The sequence below is a fragment of the Pan paniscus genome, chromosome Y (genome assembly GCF_029289425.2).
Source record: "Pan paniscus chromosome Y, NHGRI_mPanPan1-v2.0_pri, whole genome shotgun sequence".
Taxonomy (NCBI): domain Eukaryota; kingdom Metazoa; phylum Chordata; class Mammalia; order Primates; family Hominidae; genus Pan; species Pan paniscus.
In genome coordinates this window covers 44,233,357-44,246,964 of record NC_073273.2, presented here as the reverse complement: position 1 = coordinate 44,246,964, position 13,608 = coordinate 44,233,357, and the positions used below count along the sequence as shown (strand labels likewise).

Genomic DNA, 13,608 nt, shown 5'->3' with positions numbered 1-13,608 from the left:
TTGCAGCCAGTTATTTTGTATTCACAATATACTTTTGAAATATTATCTCATCATTGTCCCTATATAAATTTTCCCTCTGTTGTGTTTCTTTGAGAAGGTAAAAAGATGTAAATATAGTTGACTTCATCTGTAGTCATTTATAATTTTTCTTGGACTGTAATAAAGACTTTTCTTATATGACAACTAAAATTAGACCATCCTTTCCTTGTCTCTTACCAAAAGTTAACATTATGAATGAAAAGTAATGTCAAAAGCTGTTTAGTTCATCTGAACTACCTCTGATCTTTTAGATTAAGAAACATCTTTTTTCCTTTATATTCCTTAGCTGTTCTTTCTGAAGTGCTTTATATATTGGTAATTTTTTATAATAATACTAGGATTTTTGATAAGCATGTAAGTATTATCAATAATGTTTACTTTGTTTTTTGTGTTCTGACCATGTTGCTTACAGTTGACATGAGACCCCATTCTTGACATACCATAACATTAAATGAAGGCCTTTGGAAAATATTTGATTTACAGCTGTAATCCCAGTGCTTTGGGAGGCCATGGCTGTTACACTGAACTGGAGAGTTCAAGGCTGAGTGAGCTACGAAGATGCCACTGCACTCCAGCCTGCGTGGCAGAGCCAGGTACCATCTCTAAAAACTTGAACGTTATCAGTATTTTGAAATTATGTTAATTACCTATGAAATTAGGCTAGTGTTTTTACTGAAAAACATAATGTAAAAATACTTTTCTTTCCTCAAAATACATTGTCTTAACTTGATGAAAATTTCTCAAACAAGAGTTATTTTATTTATTTAAATACAGGATCTTGCTCTGTCATAAAGGCTGGAGTGTGGTATCACAATCATAGCCCAAACAAATGGGCTTAAGCCTCCCCATAGCTGGGACTACAGGCGTGTTCCACCACACCCAGCACTTTTCAATTTTTTTGTACAGATGGATCGCCCTGTTTTCCAGGCTTGTCTCCAACTATCAGTTGAGCACAAGCTGATTTTATCTCAGCCTTCCAAAGTGTTTTGGAATTACAGGGGTGAGCCGCCTCTCATTTATCATTTTTGAAACAAAAGGTAACGACTTGAGAAAACAAGGTCAAACCAATGGTTTGAAAAGAGAATTGCTATCCAGCACTTAACTCATTATATCAACTATGTACCACTGGTTTTCCTTTCGTAAAGCATTTTATGATTTTTAGGTTTCTCAGTTAAGGACAAGATGATTTGTGAGTTTTAAAAATAGGTATGCTAGAAAACTGAAATACCTGGCCTCTACATTTAGAGATTACCGGCTCTGGCCCACAGGCTGCAGTGCAGTGGCTTGATCACAGCTGTCCGCCTGTATCTGCTGGCCTCAAGCGATACTCCTGCCTTGGCCTCCCAAAGCGCTCAGAGGTGAGCGACCGCGATAGGCATGTTTAACTTTTTAGTAGCAACTTTTAAACACAGTCCGGGTACCTAGTTTAATGGGAAATTAGAGTGCATTAAAACGTAAAGTAATGAAAACGCACAATACACGTTTTTGGAGTTCATCAGTACTATCTGTTTAATCAAATGCATTTTCCTCTCAGTCTCTAAAGCCTTTTTAAACTTTAAGAGGATAAATAATTTTATAAGAAGACAATCCCAAAACCAATTGTTAGTTTACATTTATTAAAGGATGTGCATAATTCATTGTTCATGAGACAATTACACAAAACTGACATTTCAAGGATGTCAAAAGATGAAACACTGTCATAAAGAACATATACTAGACATTACAAATCTTGGTCAAAATACCTACGTTAAGGCAAAAAAAAAAAATCAACTGGCTCAGTAATTGATCTAGGAAAATCCTCCCCTCCTCTTGCCTGTACACTGTGGCAAGTCCATTTACTTTTTTTTTTTTTAAAGCCAACAAAGGAGACAGTGGGGAATGCTATATCTCTGTATCTGCTTTCCTCCTCAACCCTAGGAATAAAGTAAACACGTTTACTGCGGGCGGGGGTCTAAGGGCCTGCAACAATGAGATCTGTCGCCTTGGCTAGGACTGGCGCCGAGAGGCGATAGGTCTCGGGAGAGCCTGGCGCAGGGTGTGGGAGATTAGGAATCCGAGGTCCACCGGAGATGGCAGGGGGTGGCCTGGCCCGGTGCGGGGCCGCTTGCCTGCACGCAACCAACTAAGGCGGTGGTGCGCGAGTAGTGATGACGGCGGGCGCGCTTAAAAAAGGAACGTTGTGACGGAAACTCCAGCTGCCGGAGACCCCACCGCAGTGAGGTCACTGGACTCCCCGGACTCGGGGCGTGACCAGCGCCGACCCGGGGCGCCGAGAGGCCCACCGGGCGGAGGGGGCCCAACTACCATCCCGCATTTTCCTGGGTCTCTTTCCCGGGCGGTGACGTGATGTGCTGACGGCGGGCCCCTGCCGGGGAGCTGGGCCGCTTTTTGTCAGCTCCGAACTCGGCCCCTCCTCCCTCCCTCCGCCCGCCCTACCAGCCGGAGCCCGGCCCAGTGCTCCAGAGAAAGGCCGGCCTGCAGCACCCGCCGCTGTCGCCGACCGCCCGCACATCCGTCGGGTGAGTCCCGCGTGCCCCCGCGGCCGCGGGGCCTAGTGCGCGCGCAGTAACCTGCTTCTGGCCTGGTCGGCGTCCCGTAGGGCGCCCTCCCGCGTTAGGCCGGCCGGCGTGGCGCTCGGCGCCGAACAGGCCCCGAGGAGGCCGCAGTTAGGCCTAGTGATTATCCAGTTGCCCTGAGCGGCTGCGGAGGTGCGCTCCGTAAGCGGGCAGGGTGGGAAAAGTTCGCCCGCTTGTCCGGAAGGCAGTTGATGGACCTGGGGTCGACACCATTGCGGACGCAGGGCACGGCACGGGGGCGAGAAGGCGAAGGCTGCAGGCGTGAGGTGAAGGCCGGAGGCCTGCTGGGCCTATTTTCGCTATGTAAATGTCCGCGAAGGGGAGGAGGGACGGGGGGGCAAGATGGCGGCTGCTAGGCGCCTGCTGCTGGGGAGTATTGAGAGTGTTGTCGGGAGGCGGAGCCGCCATCTTGAAGGCGGTATCTGGAAAAAAAATTCCGTTATGATCCTTGAGCCGGGGATGGGGAAAAGGACGACGGCGGCGGCGGCGGCGGCAGCGCAGCCTCCGGCGCGACGGCGTGTCTGCGCAACGGGGCGTGCTCGTTCCCTTGGCGGCCCTTGCCTTTGTCGCCATATGCGCGCGTGCGTTCCAGACGCCTGCGGCAGCGCCACCTTTCGGCCTTCCCCTCACAGCCCATCCTTGGCTGGGTGCAGTGTCGGCTACGCTTTAGGTGACATGCCGCAGGCGTCCGTTCAGGCGCCGGGGTCATTTCGCCCCTCAGCGCTCCCGGCTCTGTGCCCTTCCGAGAGTCTACAGCCACCCGTTTCGGCAGGTGGCAGTTCGGGCATCTAGGCTCACGAGAGCATATAAATTCCAGAAAATTTTATTTTCCCCTAATTAAAGTCATTATGTGGCTGTTCGGGGACCTTCGATGCGCTTATTTTTCAATCATCATTGCTTCTTCGAGGATCTGCAAAATAGAAGTGGAATTTATTATGAAAAAGTTATTAGGCACTCGTCCAATAGACAGTACAGTACAAATTATACAGCACAAGGGCAGAGGAATAAAATTTCCCCAAGGAGACTTTTCCCATTTATGTGGAAACACTTTTTTGATGAGCTGTATTTAAACGAGCTTTTTAGTCCGTGTACTTTTTTTGAGTAAGAGATGGAAAATAGGCAGAAGAGGTATTTTTCTTTTTGAAAGACAATTCATGCATTACTTGTAGGTTCATATACCCATGATGACATTGAGATTTTATTTGAAATTTCTTATACAGTTTCATCTTCAAAATACTTTTGTTAGCATTTTGTACAACTTTGCTGGCAAATTGGAGCACAGTAGTGTGAGCGTTGGACAGTGCTAGGTGCTAAGAAAGATTTAAAAGGCTCTTAATGCAGAACGTGACTGCAAAAAGTTTGCTGCGGGCATTTTACAGGAAGGAGAGGTTTCAGTTTGCAAAATTGGGAATCCTGAAGTAGATGGGGTTTAGCTAGGGTGAGGAATGGGAGTAGGAGAGGTCATTACAAGATTGAAATGTCTGTAGAAAATGCAAATATTTACGGTTTTGCTGGAGTGGATAATATAGATAGGAAAGGGATTCAAATTTAGGGTGTAAAAAGTAGATTTTGAAATACATTGGTGGCACACCTCAGTTTATGCTGAGCTCTGGCTGCAGCTGTTACAAAAGTTTAAAGGTTGAGAAGCATTGAGAGCTAGTAGTAAATTGATAAGTGTTTTCGTTACTGGATAGATGATCAAGAATGTAGCTGTTTTTTGGCCAGGTGCGGTGACTCACGCCTGTAATCCCACCACTTTGGGAGGCCGAAGTGCGCGGATCACCCGAGGTCAGGAGTTCAAATCCAGCTCGAGACCAGCTGGAGACCAACGTGGCGAAACCCCGTCTCTACTAAAAATACAAAAAAACTAGCAAGGCATGACGGCGCGCGCCTGTAATCCCAGGTACTTGGAAGGCGGAGGTTGCAGTGAGTCGATATCGCACCACTGCACTCCAGCCTGGGGAACAAGAGTGAGAGTCTGTCTCAAAAAAAAAAAAAAAGAATGTGGCTATTTTTTGAATTAGTCTCTACTAGACTGCTGCTTCATTTTTTCATCGAAAGTTTACCAAATAATCTTTTGCTCCTATTTAAAATTGTAAGCAAAATTGTATTTACTGTGGTTGAAAATTACAAAAATACAGGAAATCAGTTTGAGAGGTATGTTTAGAAAAGCAGTTTTCAGAAATGCAGTAGCCTTCAGGTGGCTTTATGAAACTTTGCCCTTCTTCTTGGTGAAGGTAAGCAAGCTTTAAAATTCGCTGTTCACTTTATATGTGAGGGTCCTAGATGCAGTAGTTGCAGAGAACATGTATAGCAGCACTTGCTTCCTAGACTTTTACTAAATAAAACGCAGGTTTTGAGTCTTCCCAGACTGCAGCAGATCACAACGCTGATGATTCAAAGAAGTCTGAAGGGAACTAGAGATTGCTGTTTTACAAAAGTGTCTGGCAGTATATTGCAGGAGGTAGTCAAAGCAACATTTCTTTTTTTTTTTTTTTTTTGAGGCAGAGTCTCGCTCTGTCTCCCAGGCTGGAGTGCAGTGGCGCGATCTTGGCTCACTGCAAGCTCCGCCTCCCGGGTTCACGCCTTTCTCCTGCCTCAGCCTTCCAAGTAGCTGGGACTACAGGCGCCCGCCACCACGCCGGGCTAATTTTTTTTTTTTTTTTTTTTTTTTTTTTTTTTTTTTTTTTAGTAGAAACGGGATTTCACGGTGTTAGCCAGGATGGTCTCCATCTCCTGACCTCGTGATGTACCCGCCTCGGCCTACCAAAGTGCTGGGATTACAGGCGTGAGCCACCGCGCCCGGCCGTCAAAACAAATTTTTAATGCAATCTAGTTGTCGACTTGCTAAGGGTCAGCATAAACTGTAGAGGTAGTTGCCTTATATCTTGACAGCTGAAGAGCTGTAAAGAAGATAGAACTGTATCTTGTACAGTACAGCAGCTGTAGATGTTCCAGTACATCAGCAGTGGATGTGCAAAAAGAACATAGGCAAGTGTATAGTTTTAAAGGATTTATAAGGAAATTGTTAAGTATAAAATATTTTTTTGCCTGATAGGATAGACCTTGATGATTTGCTAGCCAGTTTCTTTTTTTTGAGACGGAGTCTTGTTCTGTCACCCGACTGGTGTGCGTTGTTGCTGTCAGCTCACTGCCACCTCCGCCTCCTGGGTTCAAGCGATTCTCCTGCCTCAGCCTTCCAAGTAGCTGGGACTACAGGTGTGTGCCACCATACCCAGGTAATTTTTGTAGTTTTCGTAGAAATGGGGTTTCACCATGTTGGTCAGGCTGGTCTCGACCTCCTGACCTCAGATGATCCACCCGCCTTGGCCTCCTAAAGTGCTGGGATTACAGGCGTGAACCACCGTGCCCGACCTCTGGTAGCCGATTATCTTGGATGAATGAGTTGTTAGTTTTTAATTTATGTGTATTTTTCAAATAGATGCCCCTTAACTTTCTCTTAAAAAGCATACAGTGCTTATATATATATATATATATAAATAACTCTTTACATTCGTATTGTCACTAATTGATATCCTTTGAATTGTTGCATTTATGCATTCTGGCAATTGCAAACCTTTTTAGATTCTTAAATTCTTCAACCCCTGCATATTACTTCGTTACTTAATTGAGAAAGATAGATGACTATATGATACATATGTTTGATCTCATTCATTTCATGCTTTTTCTTTATTTCTTCCTACGCTTTCTTTTGCCGATGGAAGAAGTGCTGCTTTCAACGTCCATTTTCTCTGCTTACCCTTTTCCCTGCTCTCTGCCTGCCCCTTTCTATAAATATTCATAGGTATGCTCGTTTTACAAAAACCTTATCTGTCTTCTCTTTAGTTTCACTAGTACTTCTATTTCTATTCTTCCCGCTTCTAAATCTGGTATTTCTCAATGCGTGAAACGGTTCCACAGCAGGTAATTGGTGTGTCACATGAAAGTGTACTGCATTTCAGAAACTCTCTGTGCTTTCTTTGTCTGCTCTGGTCGTTTTCCTAACCTAAATGTGGAATTTAACTTGAGATTAATTACTTGTTTTCTCCAAACTTCTTCCCTGCATCACTGTCTCTTATTCTCACTCATCAAATTTGTCATCTAGCGTTTACAGTTACCTACTGAACATCTCCATCCTGACCTCTTATTAACAGTCCATATTCAATATTGCTGAAACCAAATTTATCTGGCACATAGTAGGTGCCCAGTAATGTGCAGTGAACCTCTTTTACTCTAGGGTCCCTAAAATAATTCCTGATTTTGCTTTCTTTCTTTTCCAAACACTACTGTTTTACCAGGCTTTCTTTCATCCGGGTCACTTAGAGCAGTGTAGGTATCTTTAATTAACATTTAATCTGTTGTATTCTAAATGTAGGTTTATACTTTTTGTTTTCATCCGTAACTTTTGAAGCCCTTAATTATAGTAGATAGTTTTTTATCTTGATTTGCTCCCCTAACAGAATGATTTGGCAGGTAAACATTATTCCAAAAAAAATTATTTGAATAATTTAATGCAGAGATTTATATGGAGTTGAATGGCCCTCCAATTGAAATTAAGGAGCCAAATAGTGTTCTTGAATTGTGTAAGTGTTAAGGCATACAGTGTTCATTTTTTGAAGGCAGCAGATGAAAACAGGATTCTCAGGAACATGTTTCCACCATTGCTTTCACAATCTACCTTGACTGAGAGCCCATTCTTTTTCTTACTAAATTGTTTTAAACGTAGTATTTTCATAAATACGGCTCTCTTATTTAGCTATAAAATGAAATAAAGGAGAGTTACTAGATTATAACCAAATCCTGCTTTATTGAAAGAGGAATTTGAATCTAGGCGAGGCACAAAGGAATCTACGTCAATGGCTTTAAAAAATTAACATAGTTAATATATTAAACATGTAAATTATAAAATCTTCTGTCCTTAGTAAGCAAGTACAAATCTGTTGTAACAGATTGTAACCTGTTGTAACAGATTGTAACAAATGTTACAGTCTTTCATACTTGTTTCATGTCTTTTTCTATTTAAAGAAATGGAATTCTGCAGGTCATTTTTAAGAGTTGCCTTCAGTGCTTCCCAATCCTGCTTCTTTTTCCCCAGACTGGTTTCCTTGTATATGTTTTAACTTTAGAAAGGTATCTTATAGTATGTGTCATTTTGTGTATTTTTTATCACTCAACAGTTAGTTTTTGAGTTTCTTTCATGTTACCTGTGGATCTGATATTTTAGTTAGCAAAAGTTGGTCTAGGAACCCATGGGGATCTTTGACACCTTTTCAGATGTCTGTGAGAGGAAAACAATTTTAAAAAAATTACCGAGAAGTTATTTACCTTTTTTACTCTTATTATCCCGTGAATGTAGTGTATGGTAGAGTTTTCATGAGTTTCAGATGTTTCAGAAAGTTGAATGCAGAAGCAGAGGAATCCACCTGTTTTATTTAAGCCAGGTATTAAAAAGATTAACATAAAAAATTTGTATTGTGGAAAGTGCTTTTAATACAGTGTTATTTATCTTAATATTAATGGTTTATTAGTTGTAAGTGAATAAACATAAACTTTTCATAAAATTACTAGGCATTAACTTTTAAAATGGCATATATTGATAATAAAACCTGCTTAAACAAAAGCTCTTTGAGGACTCTCAAATTTTTTAATTGTAAAGGAGTCCTAAGGTGAAAACGTTTGGGAAATCATTAATCTGAATTTATTTATATTCTATTATAGTTTATAAATGTACTGTGGCCTGTTTATTCATTACTAGGAACCAATTAGATTTCCAGTCTTTTGCAATTTTGAAACAATGTGGCTGTGAACATCTTTGTACATGATTAACTTCTCTTGGGTTTAAGTGGAATTGGTAATCTGAAGTGTATGTGCATTGTCAACTTTACTGGAATTACCAAATTCTTTCCACATTGGTTGTATCTAGTTGATACTAAGTTTTCTATTAGACTGTTTCTCCATATCATTACCAATTTTTTTTTTTTTTTTTTGAGACAAGAGTCTCATTCTGTTGCCCAGACTGGAGTACAGTGGTGCAGTCTTGGCTCACTGCAGCCTTTGCCTCCTGGGTTCAAGCAGAACAATAGCGGGGACTACAGGCACGTGCCACCACACCTGGCTTATTTATTTATTTATTTAGTAAAGGCAGAGTTTTGTCATGCTGGCCAGGCTGGTCTTGAACTCTTGACTTCGGGTGAGCTGTCCATCTTGGCCTCACAAAGTGCTGGCATTTCAGGCGTGAGCCACCATACCTGGCCCCAAAGATTTGACAGTTTAATTTCTTTCAGGGTTTTGGAGATGGAATAATACCCAGTTGTTTTAATTTTGCATTTATCATATTTTTAGTGAGGTTAAGCTTCCCCGCTTGCCCACCCTCCGCCAATATAAACTGTGTGTGTGTGTGTGTGTGTGTGTGTGTGTGTGTGTGTCTGTATATCTCTGTTTCCTGTGCTGGAGTGTGGTGGAGTGGTCACAATTCATTGCAGCCTTGACCTCTTGGGTTCAAGCAAACCCTTTGCCTCAGCCTCCTGAATAGCTGGGCCCAGGTGTGCACCCCACCACACTGGTAAATTTTTTGTTTGTTATTTTTCATAGACAGAGGGTCTTGCCGTGTTGTCCAGCCTGGTCTTGAACTCCTGGGCTGAAGCAGTCTTCCTGCCTTGGCTTCTCAATGTTGGAACTACACGTGTGAGCCATCATGCCTGGCCTGGGGCTTCTTTTAACGTTCTTTTGGGTATATTTTGTTGAGTAGGATGCAGTTTGAGGTAATCCTTTTAGTGTTTTCATATACAGGTTGGAATTTTTGTGTCTGCAATACATTTTCCTATCAAAAAGGGCATAAAGATGCTGTCTTCTATTTGTTTTTAAAACTGATTTAAAGTTTTGTGTTTTACAAAAATATATAGGGCATGAATCCTTCTGGATATCTTTTGTATTTTTTACAGGATTGCAATTTATCTATTTTCATATGGCTTTATTTCATTTAGCTTTTCTCTCCATTGATATGTAATGCAATTTATGTGGTATATCAGATTCCTTTATGTATTTATGCATTTTTAGTTTCTCTGTTTTGTTTTCAGTGTTTTATTTGCTTCTCTGTTTGCTGTCTTTTAAAACTGACTTTGTAATCAAATGTTAATATGTATATTTTCTTTAGAATTGTTTTAGCTTTCTTTTCTTTTTTTAAAATTGAGATGGAGTCTTGCTCTGTCACTAGGCTGTAGTGTAGTGGCACTATCTAAACTCACTTCAGTCTCCACTTTGCAGGCTCAAGTGATCCTCCCATGTCAGCCTCCTGATTGTTTTAGTTGTCTTTCTTCTACTCATTTTAGGGTTTTTCAGTTTTCATAGGCAGGGCACAGTGGCTCATGCTTGTAATCCCAGCAGTTTGGGAGGCTGAGGTTGGCAGGTCACCTGAGGTCTGGAGTTTGAGACCAGCCTGGCCAACATAGTAAAACACAATCTCTACTAAAAATACAAAAATTAACCAGATGTGGTCGCAGGTGCCTGTAATCTCAGCTATGGGAGAGGCTGAGGCAGAATTGCTTGAACCTAGTATGCAGAGAGGTTGCAGTGAGCTGAGATCATGTCACTGCACTCCAGTCTGGGCGACAGGGAGACTCCATCTCAAAAAAAAAAAAAAAATTCATGGTAAAACTTTTAGGTTTTATATATGTATCACATTTATAGAATATATACATACACAGAGACACACACGGTTTTGGTGAATTTAGTACATAATCATAAATACTTTTTGTGTGCTAGCACTTTTTTTTTTTTTTTTTTTGAGATGGAATCTCACTCTGTCACCCAGGCTGGAGTGCCATGGCCCGATTTCAGGTCATTGCAACCTCCCGGGTTCAAACGATTCTTCTGCCCCAGCCTCCAAAGTAGCTGGGATTACAGGCACCTGCCATCATGCCTGGCTAATTTTTGTATTTTTATAGAGATGGGGTTTTACCACGTTGGCTAAGCTGGTCTTGAACTCTTGACCTCAGGTGATCCGCCTGCCTTGGTCTCCCAAAGTGCTGGGATTACGGGTGTGAGGCACCGCACCCGGCCTCTAGCACTGTTCTTGAGGTTTATTAATATATTAGCCCATTTAATCTATGTATCACTCCCTAAAGTAAAATATTTTATACCTTTTTTTTTTTTTTTAATATGAGAGGGGGTCTTGCTGTTACCAAGCTGGAGTGTACTGATGCATAATTATGGCTCACTTCACTCTTGGACTTCTGGGCTCAAGCGATCCTCTTACTTCAGCCTCCCAAGTGGTTGGAACTACAGGCACAAACCACCGTGCACACCCAGCTAGTTTTTTATTTTTTATGGAAATGAGGACTCACTGTGTTGCCCAGGCAGGCTTTGAACTCCTGGGTTCCAGTGATCCTCCCATCTCTGCCTTCCAAAGTGCTAGGATTACAAGTGTGAGTGATCCACCTTCCCTAGCTTTATACTGCATTTCTGATAAGAAAGTCTATAGGCCATGATATTATATATACATATAATTAAGTGCTGGTGTAGGTTTTGAATTTGACCATCTAGGTCCACTGTCCATACATACACAATATGTGTGTGTGTGGAAATTTATGGGGTACAAGTACATACACAGATTGCATGGCATATACATAGGTGCATTTGTTACATACATAGAAATGTATACATAGAGATGGTAGAGTAGCTGTCTTCTAAGTAACATACATTATACCCATTAAGTAATCTCTCATTATCCAACTCCCTTCCACCCCTTTAGCCTTCTGAGTCTCTAGTGTCAAGTCCATGTGTACACATTAGTTAGCTCCCACTTATGAGATAACATGGCATTTGTCTTTCTGTACCTGGTGTATTTCACTTAAGATAATAGCCTTCAGTTCCACCCATGTTGCTGCAAAAGACATGATTTCATTCTTATTTTAATAGCTGAATAGTATTCTGTTGAGTATATATACCACTGTTTTTTTTTCTTTTGAAACAGAGTCCCACTGTGTTGCACAGACTGGAGTCCTGTGGCATGATCATAACTCACTACAGCCTTGAATTCCTGGGCTCAAGTGATCCTTCCACCTCAGCCTTCTGTGTAGCTTAGAGTATAGGTGCACACTACCATGTCCAGATAATTTTTATGTATTTTTGTAGAGATGGGGTCTCACTATGTTGCTCAGACTGGTCTTGAATTCCTGAACTTAAGTGATCCTCCCACCTCAGCCTCCTTTGTAGCAGGGAGTATAGGACACTCACCGTGACTGGCTAATTTTTTTTTTTCTTTTTTGAGACAGGGTCTCACTCTCACCCAGGCTGGAATGCAGTGTTGCTCATTGCAACCTCCACCTCTCAGGTTCAAGCGATTCTCGTGCCTCAGCCTCCCAGGTGTAGTCCCAGCACCTGTAGCTGGGACTACAGGTGCATCTCACCATGCCTAGTTAATTTTTGTATTTTTGGTAGAGACGAGTTTTCACCATGTTGGCAAGGCTGGTCTTGAACTCTTGGCCTCAAATGACCAGGCTATGTCAGCCTCCCAAAGTGCTGGGATTACAGGTATAAGCCACCGTGCCTGAGCCTAATTTTTGTATTTTTTGTAGAGATAGGGGTGTCACTATGTTGCTCAGGCTGGTCTTGAAATCCTGAGCTCAAGCGAGCCTCCCACCTTGGCCTCCAAAATTTTTGGGATTAGTGGTGTGAGCCAATGTGTCTGGCTAATTTTTCTTTCGTTTTTTTTGGTTATTTTTATTTTTTAAATATGGAACTTCACAAATTTGCAATTTGCATTTTTTTTTTGTTTTTTTTTTTGAGACAGGGCCTCTCTCCTGTTATCTAGGCTGTAGTGCCAGGGCTATTTTTTTTTTTTTAATTTTTTTTTGAGACAGGGTCTCACTTCTGTTACCCAGGCTGGAGTGCAGTGCCTGATCATGGCTCAATGCAGCCTTGACTCCCCGGGCTCACATGATCCTTCCACCTCAGCCTCCCCAGTAGCTGGGGCTACAGGTGCACACCACCATTCCTGTGTAAATTTTTCTTTTTTTGTTTACTTTTTGGTAGAGGCAGTTTTTCACTATGTTACCCAAGCTGGCCTTGAACTCTTGGGTCCAGGTGATCCTCCTGTCTCAGCCTCCAAAAGTCTTGGGATTACAGACATGAGCCATGGCCCCCGCTGTGCCACATTTTCTTTCTCCATTCATTTATTGATGGACACATAGGTTGTTTCCATATCTTTGCAACAGTGAATAGCTCTATGATAAATATAGTTCTTTGAGAAATCTCTTTACAGTTTTCCACTGGGGTTGTACTAACATACTATACCTACAATATATTGCTTTTTATAGAGATCTTGGAAAATTTTGGATAACTATACCAAGATGTTGTGTGACTTTTGTTGCCATTATGAATAACAATTTCAGAAAGTTATACTTACCAGTTGTTGTAATTTGTAATAGAAATCCTATTGACTTTCAGCAGCCTTGCTGAAAATTCCGTGATCATATTTCATAGCTTCTGAGATGTATAAATCTTCATATTTTAGCACTTCTAAAATCTGAATGTATTTTACCACGGATAGGGTTGTATAATCAGTTTTCCAATTTATAAGTTGTTCATTTTGTTATCACTTCAAATGAATTGCATCCATTTTTGGCACTAATCAGGTTGCTGATACATGCCAAACAGTGTAACTGTAAATAAAATAAATTTCCTTTGGATAAATTGAAACAATTTTTATTTATTTATTTAAAGAAGCAGTCTCGCTCTGTTGCCCAGGCTGGAGTACAGTGGCATGATCTCAGCTCACTGCAATGTCTGCTTCCTGGATTCAAGCAATTCTCCTGCCTCAGCTTCCTGAGTGGTTGAGATTACAGGCGTGTACCACCATGCTTGGCTAATTATATATATTTTATATATTTTTAGTAGAGATGGCGTTTCACCAGGCTGGTTTTGAACTCCTGACCTCGTGATCTGCCTGCCTCAGCCTCTCAAAGGCTCAGCCGGGATTACAGGCATGAGCCAC

General features: G+C 41.7%; 1 protein-coding gene across 6 annotated transcripts in view; it reads left to right on the top strand.

Moving 5' to 3' along the window:
* Positions 1–2,155: 2,155 nt before the first annotated feature.
* ZFY (zinc finger protein Y-linked) overlaps positions 2,156–13,608 on the top strand; it is a 50,328-nt gene continuing 38,875 nt past the window's right edge. For 3 of the 6 annotated variants that reach the window (XM_055107039.2, XM_055107038.2, XM_055107034.2), the window contains exon 1: positions 2,156–2,881. The gene's annotated coding sequence lies outside the window, so the exon portion shown is untranslated. The remainder of the gene's footprint in view (positions 2,882–13,608) is intronic. The other 3 variants (XM_057301226.2, XM_055107037.2, XM_055107035.2) reach the window with 1 other exon arrangement.